The sequence below is a fragment of the Rutilus rutilus genome (assembly GCF_951802725.1).
Source record: "Rutilus rutilus genome assembly, chromosome: 12".
In the NCBI taxonomy this organism is placed as follows: domain Eukaryota; kingdom Metazoa; phylum Chordata; class Actinopteri; order Cypriniformes; family Leuciscidae; genus Rutilus; species Rutilus rutilus.
In genome coordinates, this window is record NC_140217.1 from 1,400,750 (window position 1) to 1,408,685 (window position 7,936).

Here is a 7,936-nt window from a genome sequence, read left to right on the forward strand (position 1 = left end):
GTGTGGATTGCTTGTGACTGACTGTATTTGGCATCTGACTGTACCGAACCGTGACGTCTGCACCATGCCGTTTTGGGACCAATACATTTACCATTACATCCCTAGTCATGTCAAGTCACCTTTATTTATATAGCGATTTTTTATATAGCAGCTTTACAGTGATAACATGAAAATTATGCAACAAAGTTTGTTTCTAGAAGAAAATAGCGTCACAGTCCAGCTTAAGTACGTTGACGTTTTTGTTCATTTATATATACAGCCTGGAGAAAACAGTGATGTCATCGTCCAGCTCAGTTCAGTTCTCATATAATGGTGTCAATGCAGGCAGATCAATAATATTGTTAAATATTAAGTTGTGCTAGTGCTTATCCATTTCATTGTGATTGCAGTGTGACTGCAGAAAGACTTGGCCCACACTCTCTTCTGATTGGCTGTGATTGGTTTTGTCACGTCTCAACTTGTAGTCGTGTTACGTCTATTGTGGACAGACAAATTGCTTGTCACTGGAATTGTATTGCATCACGTCTGGTTAGGACACGGAGTTACTCTACCCATAAAGCTAAACATATCTCCACCCATTAGGTCCACAGCGCTGGACTAGGTCAAGCTTCACCCATTACATCCAGAGAGGAGGAGCTAAATGGCAAGCTCCACCCATTACAGTCAGAGAGGAGGAGCTAGGCGTCAAGCTCCAACCATTACATTCAGAGAGGAGGAGCTAGACGTCAAGCTCCACCCATTACATCCAGAGAGGAGGAGCTGGACGTCATTTGGCTCTGCAGTGAGAAAGTGACGGTTCTGCAGTAGCAGTCAGAGCTGTTGAAAAACAGAGTTACGACACTCCTATAGACCGCCATAGAAACATGCTGTTGTCCGGTAAGAGGGGGTCTTGGTTCCTGCTCCAGCATGTATTTCAGGCCTGCACTTGTTGCCTTGCTAAAGACATTCATCGTAGGGCCCACCTTCATCTTGTCAAAATGACTGGACTGAAGGGTTTTACTTGAAATAATTTAGTGGACCAATTGAAACCTCATTGAAGACAAGGTTCTCCTTCTCTACCGTATCTGGAGGAATCGTAAACGTCTGTCCACGGACCAGGGCGCTCTTCAAGCTCTTAACCAGATGTGGGACGTCTGGCATGAAGTATAACCTCTTGTCTGGTCTTGCAGGATGTGGGACAGATGTTTTGTTTTGATCCACTCCAAAGGCCTTCCACATTGCCCGATCTGCCCATGTCGGCGGTTACGTTAACTATGGAAGCTGCCTTGTCAGTGATGTTAATGATGGGCTTGGAGATCGCCCCATTAGTGGAGTTGCCACTGTAATGGTAAGCTACAACTTGCTTCCATCGTGTTGTGGTCCCTGCCAACATAAAAACACACGCATGTGTTGCCATTCCTGTGTGGCCAGGTAATGTCACGTCCCCATAAAGCTTCCCTCTTCCCAGCTGCACACTCGGTGTAAGTGCCATCTCATCCAGAGTTAGCACATGTTCCCTCTCCATCTCTGTCAGGCCACCCTGGACTTCTGTGATAGGAGCCAGTTCATTACAGGACCAGGAGAATGACACACCCTCACAGTAAGGAGGTTGTGTACACTTAGTGTCCACTTTATTAGGCACACCTGTACGATCTAATGTAATTCAGTACTACAGCTTTTCCATGAATTCTGCTTTTATGAATTTTACAATCAGTCAGAAATGTGTCAATTCAATACTGAGGTCATAGTTAAAGTTAGTCACAGTTCTATTATTTTTTTAAATAATAGAAACACATCTGGATATAAAGCAAGTACAATAGCACCCCCACAAACTATGACCTCAATAGTTTTTACACCGACTTTACTGTAATTTTGAGATGATAACATGTGACATTGATACGACATCTTCGGACTGGGAATTATGGGTTTCTATGGCTGATGGAAGCGCTCAGAAAATTCCCATCTTTCAAGTTGTAATTACGAGCTATACGAGACCGTGAACGCTTTTTACAAGTTGAAATCTCGTAGGCTATTTACGGTAATTACCGTAATCAGTCTAGCCTGTCCGTTTAATGGCTTGCGACCATGAATGTCTGCGTTTAGCTTCAAATTACGTCTTCAACGACGGTATTGTATAAAAATGTAGACCACATTTTTTGCAGTCCGGTTTTCTTCCACAGATACCACAGTTTTTCTGCACTGCAGTGACAGAACTGAGACGTCGGCTCCCTAATGCTCTATTTCACGCCACAACAGCAGATTCAGAATGAGACATCATTTTTGTTATTTTGACTAGAAATATGTAATAAGAGACATCTCTTATTAGCCTACTTATATTACATGACGTGTCAAATGACGATATCTTGTTCAGACCTTTACAGTTCTTGAATATCAGAATATAATTGCAGATATCTCTAATTAGTCGGAGGATTATGCTTTTGCCATTTTGTCAAAAAAACTATATTTTAGCAAAAATCTCAGTTCTACATATGAAAGCCATGAAATAAAAAAATAAAAAAGGTAATTGCGACTTTTTATCTTGACATTTATCTTGCAATTCTGAGTTTATATCTCTCAATTCTGACATTTATCTTGTAATTCTGAGTTTATATCTCACAATTCTGACATTTATCTTGCAATTCTGAGTTTATATCTCACAAATCTGACATTTATCTTGCAATTCTGAGTTTATATCTCTCAATTCTGACATTTATCTTGCAATTCTGAGTTTATATCTCTCAATTCTGACATTTATCTTGCAATTCTGAGTTTATATCTCACAATTCTGACATTTATCTTGTAATTCTGAGTTTATATCTCTCAATTCTGACATTTATCTTGCAATTCTGAGTTTATATCTCTCAATTCTGACATTTATCTTGCAATTCTGAGTTTATATCTCTCAATTCTGACATTTATCTTGCAATTATGAATTATATCTCTCAATTCTTTCTGACATTTTCTTGCAATTCTGAGTTTATATCTCTCAATTCTGACATTTATCTTGCAATTATGAATTATATCTCTCAATTCTGACATTTATCTTGCAATTCTGAGTTTATATCTCTCAATTCTGACATTTATCTTGCAATTCTGAGTTTATATCTCTCAATTCTGACATTTATCTTGCAATTCTGAGTTTATATCTCTCAATTCTGACATTTATCTTGCAATTATGAATTATATCGCACAATACAGAGGAGAAAAATCAGAATTACAAGATATTCCGTGTAGAATATAAACTTTTAATGTTTGTTTTTAAATCCTTAAATGGTTTGGCACGAACATATCTTGATTCCTTAGTGAAACGTTATACATCAAATAGATCCCCGAGGTCTTCCGATCAGTCTCTTTTAACGATTCCAAGATCTAGGTTAAAACTCAGGGGTGACCGCGCCTTCTCGATCGCTCCCCGAAACTGTGGAATCTGTTTCTCGTCCACATCAGATTGGCTCAGACTCTTCGAGTTTTAAATCATTGTTAAAAACTCATCTATTAATTTCTCAGACTTTTAATTCCTCTGGGCGTTGAGTCAAAATTCTCTGTTGTTGTTTTATGTTGTTTTTGTGTTGTCTATGTATTTATTTATATCTTATTATCTCTGGAATCTGCAGTTGCAATGAATTGTGCTATATAAACACAATAAAGAAGGAAAGAAAGATAAACTGGATTTCTGACCTTTCCCCTCAGAATTATGCTATAAACTCGCAATTATGAGTTATAAAGTCCGGACTGGAAGTTTAGCCTATATCTCACATTTCTGAGACAAAAAGTCAGAATTGCGAGACATAAACTTGCAATTGTGAGTGAGATTTAAAGTCCGTTTTGTGACTAGCAATTACAGCGAAAAAACAAAAGCTTCCATAACTACGCAAGCTCCCAATAACCTTCCATAGAAATTGCGGTAGTAGCAAACTTTTTCTTTCAACTGTTGATCACAACTTATTATTATATTATATTATATTATATTATATTATATTATATTATATTATATTATATTATATTATATTACACTACACAAAAAAGGTTCCAAAAGGAGCGATGCCATTGAAGAACCATTTTGGGTTCCCGAAAGAAGCTTTGAGGCTGTGTTCACAACTCTGGTGCGATTGCTCTGTTAGTGCGGTTCATTTGAGTAAGTGTGAACGCTGCCATCCGAACCAAACAAGCGGACCGAGAGCTGAAAATATGGGTCTCGATCCGCTTCCAAACCACCTCTGGTGCGGTTCGAATGATATATGAACACAATATGGACCAAAGATGTGTAAACGAACCAAAAACTGGATCCGATGTCCCTGTAAAGGACCGAAAGCTCAAGCACACCTGCTTTTTCTCATTATAGTCACGATGTTGCCCATCACAGTTCAGTACAGGCGTCAGAACCGGGTCTCCTCGCAGCGTGTGTGTGTGTCTGTGTGTGTGTGTGTGACGGACGGACGGATTCCTGCCGCTGTTTTGACTCCTTTACACACTTTATAAGCTCTTCACGAGTTTTAGCTGGTCAAAATACCACCGAACGTACAACAAGCGCGTTTATCCCAGAACACAGCATTGCTCTGGATGTAAGGTAAGTTTTGTCACGAAATATAGGTGATAAAAGAAGACCAATCCGGTTGTGAGAATATCCCTATTCCTTCAGGTTCGGTGTTAAAATGCCAGTGTGAACGCTCAGCGGACCAGGACTAGACTAAATTATATATTTTTTGGTCCGGATCAAATGAATCAAGCGAACCGAACTACAAGTGTGAACAGTTCAGTTCTGAAGCAGAACCAGTGTTTATATTAGATTTTAATAATCTGAAGAACCTTTTTCCACTAAAAATAGCCCTTTATCCAATGGAAAGATTCCATAAATGATAAAGGTTCCTCATGAAACCATTAATGCCACTAAACCACCTTTATTTTTAAAGAGTGCGCTACAGTAAACCTAACATTTTAGTATATTAGCCTATATTAAAACATAACATGTTAGTAGAAGCTTTAAATACCTTTAGTGTTCAGGTGAATCTTATCTTTTATCCTGTTGTCCTGTTCACGTCCTCAAGATTTAGATTTGTTGCCTCAATATTTAGCCTACAATTTCTACACAGCGCAGCGCTTCCACAGAGACTGAACGCAGGAGCAATCGTGCATATAATCCATTAAAAACACCAACTCTACTGAGGACACATACCGGTACTCACACAATCCGCTGATCCTTTCTCCTATGCAGTGACTTTAGCCAATCAGAACAGCAGAAGTTAAAGGAGACAGTAAAACCCACACTGAAAAATATATTCATTGAATTTAATCTTTTTTTTTTTTGTTATCGTAAGTGGTTGCACACAATTGATTTTAGCTACATTTAAACAAATGCATTAAGTTGAACTAAAATTGATTAAGTTCAACTAATCATTTTTTTCAGTGCAGTTTCTGTCAGAGAAATCTGGTCCTTTTTTCTTTGTTTTTTTTTTTGGTGCAAAACTTTACCAGAATCATAATTGAACCTAATATTGCCATGACCCCTTTAAATGAGGATAAACTATGAAATATTTGACTGGTAACTCACCCACAGTCTGGAGGCGTCCTGCTACGATCCACGTCTCTGCCGAAGTCTCTCTGACCATCACTCAACTCAGACCTGTCCTTAGTTCAGTGTCTCTCTCACGGGACATTTGGACACAACCAATTGTTGCGACTCTTTTGGGTCAACAAGTCTGTAATTGGCTGAAGAGGAGGAAAAGTTTTGTGATAAAGTCTCTGCACGATCAAAGTTTTGTGATGTAACTGCAGAGCTTCATGTCAACAAGTGATGCAAGGAACAAATGAGTAAATCTACTGTAACATCTTGCAAATACTCATTTCTGGCTCTCTGCCACTGAGTCCACAGCTGTGGGGAACGAGATATATGACTGTGATTTAGAGCAATGCATATTTCAGTGAACCAAAACACAGTTTCTTTTCAGTTAACTCAATTCCTCATAACTTTTGTCAAGTAAGCGTTTAGAAAAGGTCCATCACAAGAAAGGGTCATTTCAACCAAATCAACCAAATTTCAGAAAGGTTTCACAGGTGTGTGTATGCAGTTGTTTTTATAGAAGGAAACAAGATATGTTTCAAGTTTCAGTATTATTTGTTCTTCAGACTATAAGTTTCAGCTTTTTGAAAAGTGACCCAGATTTAGGATTTTGACCAGGGAAAATGGAGCCACATTGATCTCTGGAAATGAACCATAAACCCAGCAAGCAATATCCGTCATTCAACGTCTAGGTTAACTATAGACCCGATATAGTCCGGCTGTGAGTAACACACTTCTAGCCAAAATAACCTTGAATTTGGTTACATGTCATTTTTGACTAAATAACTTGTGAGATGTATGATATTCCATCATGTAAGCAAAGTCAACAGTGATTACAAGGGGTTTAGTTTAATTTCTACACTCATTTTATACCTTTGTTATCCTATTGATGACTAGTCTATTCTTGGGCTATGGTTTAGACGTCTATTAAATGTTCACTGACAGCCCAAACTTTGCCTTGTTTTAGCCTAGACGTCTGGGCTGTGTTTTGGCGGCTGTTAGACGTCATTTAAACGCAAAATTGCTTGCTGGGATGGGTCTTAAAAATTAAGACAGCAAAAGAAAAGTTTGTTAGGAATCAGAATCAAAAATGTTATTGAGATATCTTTAATAGTTTTTGAGTTACAAGCATGCAAACTTTGGAAAAATAACATTTATGGCACTCAGACAGGGATTTTCTATACAATTGTGTTGATAGAAAAAAAAAAAAAAAAGATACATTTGTAGTTTCAACATTATTAGTTCTTCAGATATTCATCTTTAAAAGAAAAAGGCATCAGTTGAATGCAAAGTGACCCACATTTGGTTTTTGTGCACTAATTTACAATTGACCAATTTACTCATGGAGCCACATTGAGATCTCCATATCTCTGGAAATGAACCATATTGGGGCTTACAAATTAAGAAATCAAAAGAAGAGTTGGTTAAGAATCAGAATTGAAAAGGACATTGAGATATCTTTAATACTTATTGAGTTACAGGCATGCAAACTTTGGAAAAATAACATTTATGTCACTCAAAAAAAAAAAAAAAAGGATACATTTGTAGTGTCAACATTATTTATTCTTCTGATATTCCTCTTTAAAATAATAATAAAAAAAGCATCAGGTGAATGCAAAGTGACCCACATTTGGGTTTTAACCACTGAAAATGTGTACAATTGACCAATTTACTCATGGACCCACATAGATCTCCATATCTCTGGAAATGAACCATATTGGGGCTTACAAATTAAGAAATCAAAAGAAAAGTTTGTTAAGAATCAGATTCTTGAAGGATATTAAGATATATTTAATAGTTCTTGAGTTACATGCAAACTTGGGGCAAAAAAACACAAGAAGTGCTTTTTCCCATTTTTGAACTGTGACTGTTTGTCATATAATACAACAAATATTGCTAAAGTCAACAGATTTAACTAATAGACCTACCAATCTCTGAGCAGAAATAAAATAATGATGCTGCCATCTTTCTAAACTCATTTGTACCGCACTGTAAATTTGCTCCAAATCTCAGGTGAAAATTGTCATTTTGACTCATTTGAATTTCTCAGTAAATATACAGCCATTACATTTAATATTGTGGCTTTCTTCTTCATTTGTGTATTTCTTTCACGAATGACCCACAAGTATGCATGCTTAAATTTGCTCTCAAAACGGGGGTAAAGTGGGTCAGTGATGGTGAGCTGTGCGCCTCCAAATGCAGGAATTACTAGTAGGGTAGAGTGGGGGAAAACGCCCCCCTGGGGTAAAACGCCCCCCACCTGTTTTTCCCAAAATAACCACTAAAAGTAGTCAAGATACATTTTTACTGTTGCTATGCACTACGTTGATAACGGGGATATACAAATCTCTATGGAGAAGCTGACACCAGCGACACATTTGAAGAGAAGAGGATTACAGG